The following is an 11,737-nucleotide window of genomic DNA, read 5'->3' as shown; positions in this document are numbered from 1 at the left end:
TTGGTAGAACTATGTTGAACTACATTCCACCTTCCTCCTGGGGATGCTGACAGCTCATCCAGCTAGGGCATCTCCAAAAACACCTCCTCTCCCACAGTCTCTGGTAAAAGCCCTCCCAGATCTAGAAATTTTGCTTTGGGGACCTGGCCAACCAGACCACCCTCAACAAGTTTTTGGTTACCCGTGCTTGTTCCTTAGAGTAAGGAGTATTTGAGGACCACACTTTCTCCTTCACTGCACTGCTCTCTCAGACTCTGCCCCAGCTACAGGGAGCATCACAATGACTTCGAAAGGTGGGGCTCTGGCTAAAGGTAGAAAAAGGACTGTCCAGGACTAGTGAGGCTGCAGGTTGTTTTCTGACAAAAGAAATAGTGATGGCCAAGCCAGTCTGGCAGCATCAAAATTTATCTTTCAGCTACAGAGTCCATGTTGTGGATAATGTTCAGGGTTTTTGTGTAATTGCTGAGAATTTTGGGCAGAGGAATTACAAGAAAAATTCATCTCCAGGTCAAGGAAAAAACAAAAACAGCTTAGTCTGAGTGAGTTCCAAAAGTACGCCAGTCCTTTCAGTTTTGCAATTGGATCATGATGCAAAGGGTTGTGACTGAGAGTGGGCAACTTGGAGAGACAGAAGAGGCAGCCTGGGCATGAAGAGGTCAGACTGAGGTACACATGACCCCTGGTGGCTTTCTGTGTCTGGTTGCAGGTGCCTGAAACTTTTCTCTCAAGGGAAACTTGAAGACTTCTGAAAGGCCAGCTGTGCTAGCTGGATATGCACTTCTTTCAGGAGGTCATCTGAAAAAAAGCAAAAACTTCTCTCTGAGAAAAAAAAACCCTCAAAAAACAGGGCTAATAATTAAAAATATTTACCAGAATAGACTGAGCAAGCTATTGTCAAAAGAGAAAAAGAGAACAAAGAAACACAAGGAAAACAAAAAGAAAGCTTCAAAACTGCATACAAAAAGAAACCAAAACCAACCATTCAGCTCCTGAGCACGAAAACAACCTGTCAGCTCAGCAAAAAGCAGCAGAGGAGTGGTACAGAGAGGAGTAAAATGAGATTAAAATCCCCTGCACACAGCAGAAAACAAATACAGCATTTGAAACAATTTCGGTATTGCCAGTAAGGAGAGGAAATGTCATTGCAGAAGTTGTGAAGTGACCACAGCATCAAATATCAAGAGAGACAAGAGCCATGGGGCTCATCAGCACAGCACAGGGACATGCCAGACACTTTTTGCCAGTCTGGTGACACCAGAGCCAGGGGAAGCAGAGGCTGGGATGACACCAGGCCGGACCCTTCCAGGGAAGGCTGGACAGTCCAAAGCAAAAGGAGCAAATCACTGCTCTCCATGCTCAAGTCAAGCATCCCTGCAGACATTTTTCCCCAGTGTGGCTCTGGAGATGAGCCAAGGGGATGCTGTGGGAATCAGTGAAGGGCTGGAGTGCCCTTGTCTGGCAGAACCTTTTGGGCATACTCTCTTCAGGACTGGATCACAGGCATTTCTTACATCTCATTTCTGACTTGTTCACTGCTGACTTCTGCACCCACCAAGGCCACATGAATGAGCTCACAGACAGGAGTAATGCCAGCCAGGCAATGGAGCAAAATGCATGGAAACAATCCATGAAATGTCATAGTAATAGAGGAGAGCAATTCACCAGTCCCACCTGCAGTCAGCTCAGAGCTCACCAGAGAGAAAGGACAAGTGCCACCTTCAGCAGCACAAGGCTGAGGCTGGGGAAAGGCAGGCCACATTCTGGACTGCACCACATCCACTGTTTCCTCCCCAAAAGGAGCTGCAGGAGGGATTTACTGCAGGAGGGCTGGGCCAGACCCTGCCTGGAGCCCCAGGCACAGCCCCAGCACCACAGTGGGTGTCTTTATTTGGAAAGACAGGTGCCTCCTAAGGAAGGCAGGAGCCTCCCCTGAAATGGAGAAATGAACTCCCCCCCCACCCCCACTCCAAATTGCTACAAATTGTTACATTAAGGGGCTCTCAGGCAACAAAAATTATGAGAGCAGGAAAGACAGTTCTTTATTAGGGGAAAAAATACTTATAAAATAAACAATGCAGAAAACTAAAACAACATTAACAGAGTCATAACATAATCTGACAACCTGTTGGTCAGGGTGTTGGTAGCAGTCTAATTGGAAATGTGGCTGCAGTCCTCCTGAGGTGTCAGGTGTGGTTCTGCTGGAGCAGGGATCCTGTAGAAAAGGCTGTAGTCTTCCTCTGACGATCCAGTGCAAGAAGAGGCAGCTGCTCTTCCTCTGGGAAATCCAGTGGAGAAACAATGAAGTTATTCCAGAATCTCCAGATTATATCTGGGTAGCAATGCTTGGCTCCTCCCTCTGGGCGGAGCATCTCACTAGGGGATGCTCTAGTTCTTATCAGTCATGCCATGACATGTGTTTTCAGAAATGTCCCCTCCCGAGGGAGGTGTGAATGTGGTCAATCAAAAAGAGAGATAAACGAAACTGTCCACTTCACAAATGTAATCTGCTATACAGATGGTAATGGAAAACACTTGCATTGCAACCTTAAACAGGGTGTAAGGCCTTGGGGTTGGCAGCGTTCCTCAGGGCTTGCCTGACACCAGGAGAGGGGACTTGACTTCCCTGAGGGCACCCTCTTTGGGGATGGTGTCAGGAGAGCGGCTGAGGCAACTGTCCTGCAGAAGTACAGAAGGTTTTCATATTTGGAAAGTAACTCACAAGAATGTGAGGCATTCTCCAGCCTCAAGCCCTCCCATTACTGTAGCCATGTGTTTTGAACCTGCCATGGGGATGCTTTTCACACTCCAGTGTGTAGGGAGCAGTGCTATTCCAAGTTTTATAAATTATCAAATCAAGAGCCAAACTTATAAGAAAATTTAGGAAAGATTTATTACTTTGTCCACGAGACCGAATTTCAGTTGTCAAAAACCGCCACAGCCAAGGTCAGTGTTGAGCCCGGGATCAGCGCTGGGTGAACACACGGATCTGAGCCCCCAAATGTCAGAGTCTCCCCCTGTTCACGAATGCTGCTTTGCGCAGCGAGTTCTTATACAGTTTATTCTGCCCGAGGCAGAGATGACCGAATGTTCTTTGTGTCTCTTCACATGCATAACCAAGGCTTTACATGTGCAGAGGTAGACAAAAAATCCAGTCCAGGTGTCGAGATATTGTCAGAGAACTCTGGGGAAGTCAGCATTCACATGCATCAGGGTGGCGCCGTCCATCATCATGGTAGATGGAATCAGAGAGGCACTAATCACTCTTGAGTGGTCCTGGCGGCCTGAGGATAGCGCTGATCATTGCCCTGGAAGCTTCCATTAATTAGTTAAAGAACCCGATGTTATTTCACCAAATTCCGGGAACTAGATGTATATGAATAAGACATTGCTCCCAGGCAGGATGGTCAAAAGACATAGTTTGGATCTTACAATATTTTATACATCAATAGCATGAGTTATCTCTACAATATACCACAATCTCTCCTAATTCATATCACTAATTTAATTCATGCTCTTAAATTACTAAATGTTTCATTTCCTACATCTATCCACCACCATTAAGGGTCTTTCACAAACAGAGTACTCCTTTACACTATTCTGCACTATTCTGTACTCTCCTTGTGGAACACCCTGGTAACCCATAATATTCAAATTTGCATTTGCTTGTTTTTCGAACTTTGTCAATACCTCAGCACCATTGCTGCCATACTTCCTTTCTCCCAATCCCATGATTTCAGGTGTGTTGCCTCCGGAAGCTCCTTCTGCATCCACAGGAATTATCACTATCTGCATTCCGTGGACCACAGAGTGGATCAGTCTAATAAAGCATGGAATTAGCTAAAGGAGGAATAGGATTCCAGCTACTGAACAGAGCACAAAAAACATCACTTTGTTCCACCAGGCCCCATCAAACAATTTGTCCCACCACGATGATTGAACAATGGAGTTCCATTTCTGTTCAGGGACATGGGCCACCTTTTTGATCTCGGCCACCAAACCTCTTATGGTTTCCCCATAATCATCGATGTCAATACAGCGTTCTGATTCATTTAAATTTCCACACACTCCCTCTTCTTCAGCCAGCAAATAGTCTAAAGATATTCGATTCTGCTACACAAATGCCCGTACGTGGGTGTGCTGCTGACTCAGTAAATCCAGGGCTTCAGAGGTGTGATTCGACACAATTTCCACCACTGCCTGCAGCCAAATCAGTCTGTTCTGTAGATAAATTGGAGTCCTATATCTGTGGCTTCCATCCTGGGCCCACATGGCTGGCCCATAATAATCAATTATTCTTGCTGCTGGCCACTCCTCCTCGCCCCAGGTTTGTTTACCACTTCTCACTGGTATTATTTTTTCAGGCTTCTTCTCTCCCTTCTCAGGGTCTTGTATAATGGAGCCCCTAACAGGTTAACTTTGGTTCCCAGGAGAATAAAGAACACCAGCTGGATCATGCCTAAGCTGCATGATCCCTTCCACCTTGGGGAATGGATCATGCACCTTTCCTTCTATGCCCTCTTTCCACAGATCAAATAAATTCCATCCAGGACTTTCCATTTGATATTTATTTTCCGTGCATCTCTGCAGTATTCCCTCATGCCCTCCAAGGATTGTAAAGTGTTGGCTCCTGGATTTTTGACCCACCACAGTCCCATTCTTTTGTTCCTTTCAAAATTTGTTTCGTTCCTCCGGCTCCAGTACCCAGAAACATGTTCTGATGCTGTGGTGTGTTCCTAAGTTTGTTAGTTTGCTCCCCCCATTTTCTGTATTAAATGGTTTCTCCCTTTCCCAGGACTTCCTGCTGCTACTCTGTCAGTTAGGTTGCTATGGAAATGAAACTGCTCCTCCCTTGGTTTCTCTTATAAAGTGAAAGTTGTTTCCTCCTTGAGCTCAGTCAATCACTCCTTTTCTCCTCCCAGGTTTCGAGAATTTTCTTTTCTCTGGGAGTTATGGTTGGCTGTAGCCCCAGAGCCCCTCCTATGATTTATAACAGTTAGTTACTTTAGTATATCAGTTATGTTTCGTACCTCCAAATATGTATTTCTATTAGTAGCCGAGTTTCCCTGCCTTCTTCCCCCCTTTTCCCTTAAAACCCTCTCCTGCCCCCTGTTCGGGGCCATTTGCTGGGTGTTTCCCCTCCTTGTTGATTCTTCTGTAATAAACTGACAGTTTACCCCCAGCAAGTGGTCGCCTCCTAATTCGTCTCACACCGCGCTGCTCCGAGCTATCCCCCAGCTCAGCCCGGGGCCAAGACGCCGAGGGGGGCTGCTTTCTGATGCGTAGAGGCCCTGGCCTTCGCCCCTCACCAGATAGCCAGATTCCAGGGCCGTAGACGCCCCCGCGCATTCTGGCTGCCAGACCTTACTTTTTGTGTCTGAGTTCACCGTCAGGGTACATACACAAGGAGTGTATCCCACCATGTCAGTGTACTCCCTTCCTTCTTGACTGATACAGATAGTTCCAATCACCCTCTGGTCCAAAATCCACCCCTCAGGTCTCTGTGCCAATTTTGAGACATTTGGATTGTCCCCTTTCAAAAGCTGTTCTGGAGCCAAACCTTCCCCTTTCCAAGGCCATTTTTTCTGCAGACTTCAGACCCCCTCAAATCCAACAATTTCACAATCCCAATTCAGTTCAATCTCCTGCATCAAGTCAATGAACAGGTTCCTGTCTGGGGAAGGTAGTTCCCTACCAGCATATTGTTTTTTCAGCATTTCATATTGTTCTCCCAGTGTTTTCAGTCTTTCCTGTTCAATTCTTTTCTTCCTGATTTTTGACTCCCTTTGCCTCATTTCCTGAGTTACCTCTCTGATTCTTCCCTCAGGATCCTCATCATTATAATTTCTCATGAAACAGACAACCCAATCATATTGCAGGCGCATCCTCTTGTCATTTGCCTGTGCCAAGTCCAATATGAGTGGGTCTCTCTTCAAAGTAAACTTGCTGTCAATTTTAGCATTTTTCATCATCCAATACATTTTCCCATTCATCATGCATATCCCCAGCCTCATATTGTCGTAGCACAATGGATTCACCTGGTCATACGCAACAAAGATTGATTCTGTCTTTCCACCAAATCACATGGTCCAGTTACATTGGCTACAAATGGGTATAGACATTTTTTCCATACTTTGTTTTCTCATTTGTTGCTTGTGTTCATCTGACTGTCCGTTCCTTAGCCTTGCCTGGGGATTGATACACCAAATCCCTGTTTCCAATTCACACAATTTCAACCGTGTGCCATTCTTCCAACAGTACCTGCCAGGTTCCCTGAGACATTCCTTTGGGGCTTGGTATGCTGAGAGTCCCCCATCCCCTGCAACTGGGACCAGCTGAGTGCAATTTCCGCACTCAGCTGTGGAGCTCTCGTTTCTGCCTCTCATCGGGACCTCAGTGTGCTGGCTCTGTGTCCCGCACACAACTAGGCCCAGGCCAACTAGGATTCCCACCAGGCATACTCCTCCGCCTTTGCCTCTGCGCCCTAGGGTGCCACCAGCGGTGAGGAAGACCATCTTCAAGGCAGCAGGATTATTCATTGGGGAACACGCCCTCGTACATAGCCGCATACATCCTTTTTCAGGCGTACCACAGTGACACCCTGATTGCATTGGAACTGCACGGTACCTTAATGGATTTCTGGCACTCCACATCCAAACTTTCTGCTTGTGATCGAAGCTTCCCACGCACCCCGTTTTGAAAAATGCAAATCCATTCCTGTGAGTCCAATTCAATGATTCCCAAATTGCTGGCTAAGGTTAGGATATGGTCAGTCAGTTCAAGCTCTTCCTCCAAACACTTGGTACACAGCCCCTTTGGCCTCTGTCCCCTTCTACAATGAATGACAAAAACCCCTTGACAATATTCACACTTAAAGTGTACAAATGGATAGCATACACAGTCTGACAGTGTAGAACTTATCCGCTCACCGTTGGTCATTTACAAGGACGTTGGAGTCTGAGCTTCAAGTCACCTGGGAAAGAAGTCATCCTCCACTCGGGTGCTGCCTCCTGATGTTCGACTTTCCTCACCCTAGATGTGTGTGTCCAGCCTTTCTCCGCTGTCTGAATGGCCGTCTCTGTTGTCAGGAGCACAAGAAAAGAACCTTCCCAGTGAGGAGAAAGAGGCATCTCCTTCCACACTTTCACAAGCACTCTGTCACCTGGTTGGATTTTGTGAATAGTGAATCCCAGAGGAGCACTCTGGGCCATTATCTCCTGTTTTCTGAGTTCCTGCAAATTTCTGTTGATTGCAACCAGATATGGTTGAATCTGACCATCCTCAAACCTAGTGTGTTCCACTGGCATTCCATGTCTATATGGCATGCCATAGAACATTTCAAACGGAAAGAGCCCCATCTCTGAGTGAGGCGTGGTTTGGATATTAAGCAGTGGTAAAGGTAGGCATTTCAGTCAGGACATCCATGTTTCTAAAATTAATTTAGATAACTGTGTCTTTAAAGTCTGATTCATTCTTTTCACGTGTCCTGAACTCTGGGGATGCCATGGAGTGTGGTATTCCCACTGAATGCCTAGTGCATCAGCCATCTGCTTAATAACCTTCGATGTGCAATGGGTCCCTTGATCTGAGTCAATGCAATTCACCACCCATATTGGGGTACAATTTCTTCCAGTAATTTTCTGGTCACTGTCTGAGCCGTTGCCCATGAGCTGGGAAAGGCCTCCACCCAATGAGTCAATTTGTCCACAATTACAAGTACAAATTTGAACCTCCTCAATTTTGGCAACTCAATGCAATCAACTTGAATTCTTTCAAATGGTCAGTATGCAAAGGGGCGACTCTCCAGGGCAGCGTACTTTGCTCTTGATTTGTTTACTTTCTGACAAATCAGGCACCCTTGCCCCTCTTGTTTGGCCAATTCGTAATTCCCTTGCACCTGAAAAATTTCAAAAATTGTTCCACCAGGGCTTGTGCCCCGCAGTGTGTTTGCTGGTGCAATTTTCCCAAAATTCTTCTGGTAAAACCTCTGGAAACTATTTCTCGCCCATCAGGTAATCTCCACTTACCTTCTTTCAGTTTTCCCCTGATTTTCTCATAAAATTCGATCTCCTTTTGGGCGGGTTGAGGGGAATAGTCAGGGACCTCAGCCCCTTTGATCTCTGGGGTACTCACCATCATCCCCACCACGGGTTTGGCCTCCTTGTCTGCCAAGTCGTTCCCCCTGGTCCAGAACTGAATTCCTGCCTGGTGTCCCTTTACTTGGACCACCGCAATTTCCTCCCGCCCCCTTAGAGCTTCTAAGATTTGCCAAATTAATTCTCTGTGCACCAGCCCCATTCCCCTCATGTTGATCCTCCCAAATCCTCCCAAACGTGTGAACCACCTCAAAGGCATATCTTGAATCCGTAAAAATCATTCCCTTTTTCCCTTTCAGCCCCTTCAATGCCCTCAGAACTGCGTACAGTTTGCATGCTTGTGCCGACCAACTTGCGCTCAGGGGGCCCGCTTCAATCATCTTTCCTGTTCTCCCATCCATGACTGCATATCCTGATTTCCTTTTTCCCTCGACTACTCCGCTCGATCCGTCCACAAACCATTTTTCTCCCTTGTCCAGTTCCTCCTCCTCTAAATCCTCCCTGATTTTGGTTTGCAATTCATTCACCTTCACGCAATTATCAATCAATTCCTCTGAAGCTCCCCCGAACAGAAACTGTGCAGGGTTCTGCGCAGTCATTGTTTTTGGTTCCATATCCTGTGAGTGAATCAAAATGCCCTCATACTTTAACAACCTTGCATCCATGAGCCATTTGTCCGCTTTCTGCTGTAGTATGCCCCGCACATTGTGCGATACAAATACTGCCAGAGGTGTGCCGAAGGTTACCTTCTTGGCTTTCTCAACCAGCAATGCCACGGCCACAATTGCCTGTAAGCAAGTGGGCCAGTCCCTGCTGACCGGGTCCAAAAGCCGGGATCAGTAACCCACAGGTTTCCTGACACCTGCCCACTCCTGCGTCAACACCCCCTGTGCCGTCTGAGTGCTCACATCCACAAACAACTGAAAGGGTTTTCTCACATCAGGGACACTCAGCACTGGTGCTACTGGGAGTGCCTCCTTGAGTCCCCTAAATTCTTCCTCATCTGTCTTTGTCCATTTGATCCGGGCTGTGGTGAGTTTCTCATATAGAAATGTCACCTTTTTGCTGTACCCTTCAATCCACCGCCGGCAATATCCCAACAACCCCAAAAACTGCCTGACCTCCTTTTTCGTCTGTGAGGGTGGCAAGGCAATAATCCCTGCCACCCTTTCTGGGTCCAGTTTCTTTTTGCCCTTGATTAACCAATGTCCTAAGTACCTGACCTCAGGCTCTGTGAATTGCAACTTCGACTTTGAAACTTTTAACCCCTTTTCCCCCAAAAAAGTTCTAAAGCTCGCTTGTGCTTGTCCTTACAGCCTCCTCCCTTGGCCCTGCAACCAACAAATCATCTATCTATTGTAGCAATTTTGTCCCTTCACTTGATACAAAATGACTTAAAACCTGTTCAAGTGCCTGTACAAATAAATTTGGAGAGTCCAGGTAGACCTGAGGCATCAAAGTCCACCTGAGCTGCTGAGCTTTCCGTTCGTCTCCAGGTCTTCCCACTGAAACATGAAATAATCACGGATGTCCTCAGCTACAGGACAGGTCCAGAAAGCATCCTTTAAGTCAATCACACTGCACCAAGTGTCCTCAGGAGAGATATTGGTCAGAAAATTGTCAGGATTTGAAACCGTGGGGAACAAAGTCTTAGTTCTCTGATTCACAGCCCTGATGTCCCGCACCAGCCTGAAGCTGCCATCCGTCTTCCTTACCGCCAGAACTGGGGTGTTGTGTCTGGATGTGCACGGCTCCAGTGTACCCTTGTTTATTAATTTGTCAATCACTGCCTTCAAACCCTTTCTCCCTTCCATGGAGATGGGGTATTGCTTGACCTGTATGGGGTCTTCTGGTCTCTCAATCTCAACTCGAATCGGCTCTATGTCCAGACTTCTGGCCTCCCCCTGAACATACCACACTCTCGGGTCTATCTTTTCCTCATCTTGGATGGTGAGTTTGTAAATTCTCACCTTGAGCCAGAATTTTTCCACTGCCAACCCAATTTCCAGAGCAACCATCATGTCCCGCCCCAGCAAATTGAAGTCACCATCCGTAACCAACACTATATTTCCTCTGCACTTTATATTTCCTGTTTCTATTTCCACATCTTTTATGACTGGAACCTTGAAAGGTTCCCCTTTTGCTCCAGTTACCATCATGGAGTTGTTGCTCAGAGAGCACTCCTTTGGTATTTGTTGCACTGTTGTCCGTCCCGCCCCCGAGTCTACCATAAACCACATCTCCTGGCTGTGGTGTCCCACTTTGAATTTTGTCAAGGCCTCCCTCAGTGTTCCAGACCCCAAACTGAAAAGCCCCTGACACCCCTAATCTTCCTGAAACATTGCCTGCTCCTTGGCTTTGTTGGGACAAAGACTTCGAATATGTCTCTTCTGTTTGCAGTAATAGCACTCAAAATCCCGCCTTTGCTCGCTCAAATGCTTCCCCTGTGATGAACCCTGTTTCTTTGCCTGTGCCTTTTTCACTGTGTCCTTACCTTGCTCCTGCTTTTGTGCTTCCCTTCCTGCAGCCACCAAAACCTTGGCTTGGATCTTTTGTTTCTCCTCATCCCATCTCATGTAGACTTTCTGGGCTTCCCAAAGCAGTTCCTGCAATCCCTGTTCTTGCCACCTATCTATCTTTTCTAGCTTTTACGGAATAGCTTCCCAAGATTTCACCACTAACTGCGTTTTCAACAACACCATCCCCATCGGATAGTCAGGATCTGTTCCTGAATACATTCTCAGACCTATGCACAGTCTCTCCAGCCATTCCGTGGGGGTCTCACCTTTCCCCTGGCACTCTCAGAGTACCTTGCTCATGTTTTGTCCCTTTGGTACTACCTCCCAGATAACCTGAATGACCATATTGCTCAGATTTATCATTTTCTGCCTTCCCTTCTCCATCTGGGCTTCCCAATATGGTTTCTGATTTGGCCACCTTTCTTCCCCAGCTCCCCCGTTAGGGTTTTTCTCTTTTCCCAATCTTTGATCGCGGCTTGCCTGACCATCTCTCTTTCTTCGTTGTTAAACAGCAACCTTAGAATCGCTTGGAGATCCTCATAGGAATATATGCTGGTTCCCAAATACTCATCCAACCTTTCTGCCACCCCCAAAGGATCATCCATCAATTTTCCCATCTCCCTTTTGAGCGCCCTCACGTCACTTTTGTCAATTGGGGTGTGTACGAACCCAATCACCCCCGGAGCTGTCAAAACTTCCCGTAAAGGGAAGATGCCGGACTTCTCTTCCTCATCCCCACTGTCCCCCGTGGTCATCCTCCTTGTCCACTGCCTCATCCGATGGGCCGGGGGAGAGATGTCCCTAGAGACAGTTGGTTACCCCTCTCTCCTCGGGTTTTGGAGAGACCTGCGGCAGCCGCCGCTTGGCCATGTGGGAAAGCGAATGCCACCTCCGGAGCCCTCTGAACCCTTGCCTCAAGAGGCATCTCGGGCACTGCTTGTGCCTGTGCAGGATTGGGCTGCTGCGGGGACACAAGTTAAGGGGGTGGAAGATTTTCCAACGGCTCCCATTCCTTTCCCGCTTTTGCTGTGCGCCGGAGAGCTTGTACCTGGTATAGACCTGTACAAACGTGTCTCCATATTTCAATATACTCAATTTCCTCAGAATCCTGCGGGCGGTGATCGA

The sequence above is a fragment of the Zonotrichia albicollis genome, chromosome Z, assembly GCF_047830755.1.
Source record: "Zonotrichia albicollis isolate bZonAlb1 chromosome Z, bZonAlb1.hap1, whole genome shotgun sequence".
NCBI classification, from domain to species: Eukaryota; Metazoa; Chordata; class Aves; order Passeriformes; family Passerellidae; genus Zonotrichia; species Zonotrichia albicollis.
Note: the sequence above shows the minus strand (reverse complement) of the source record.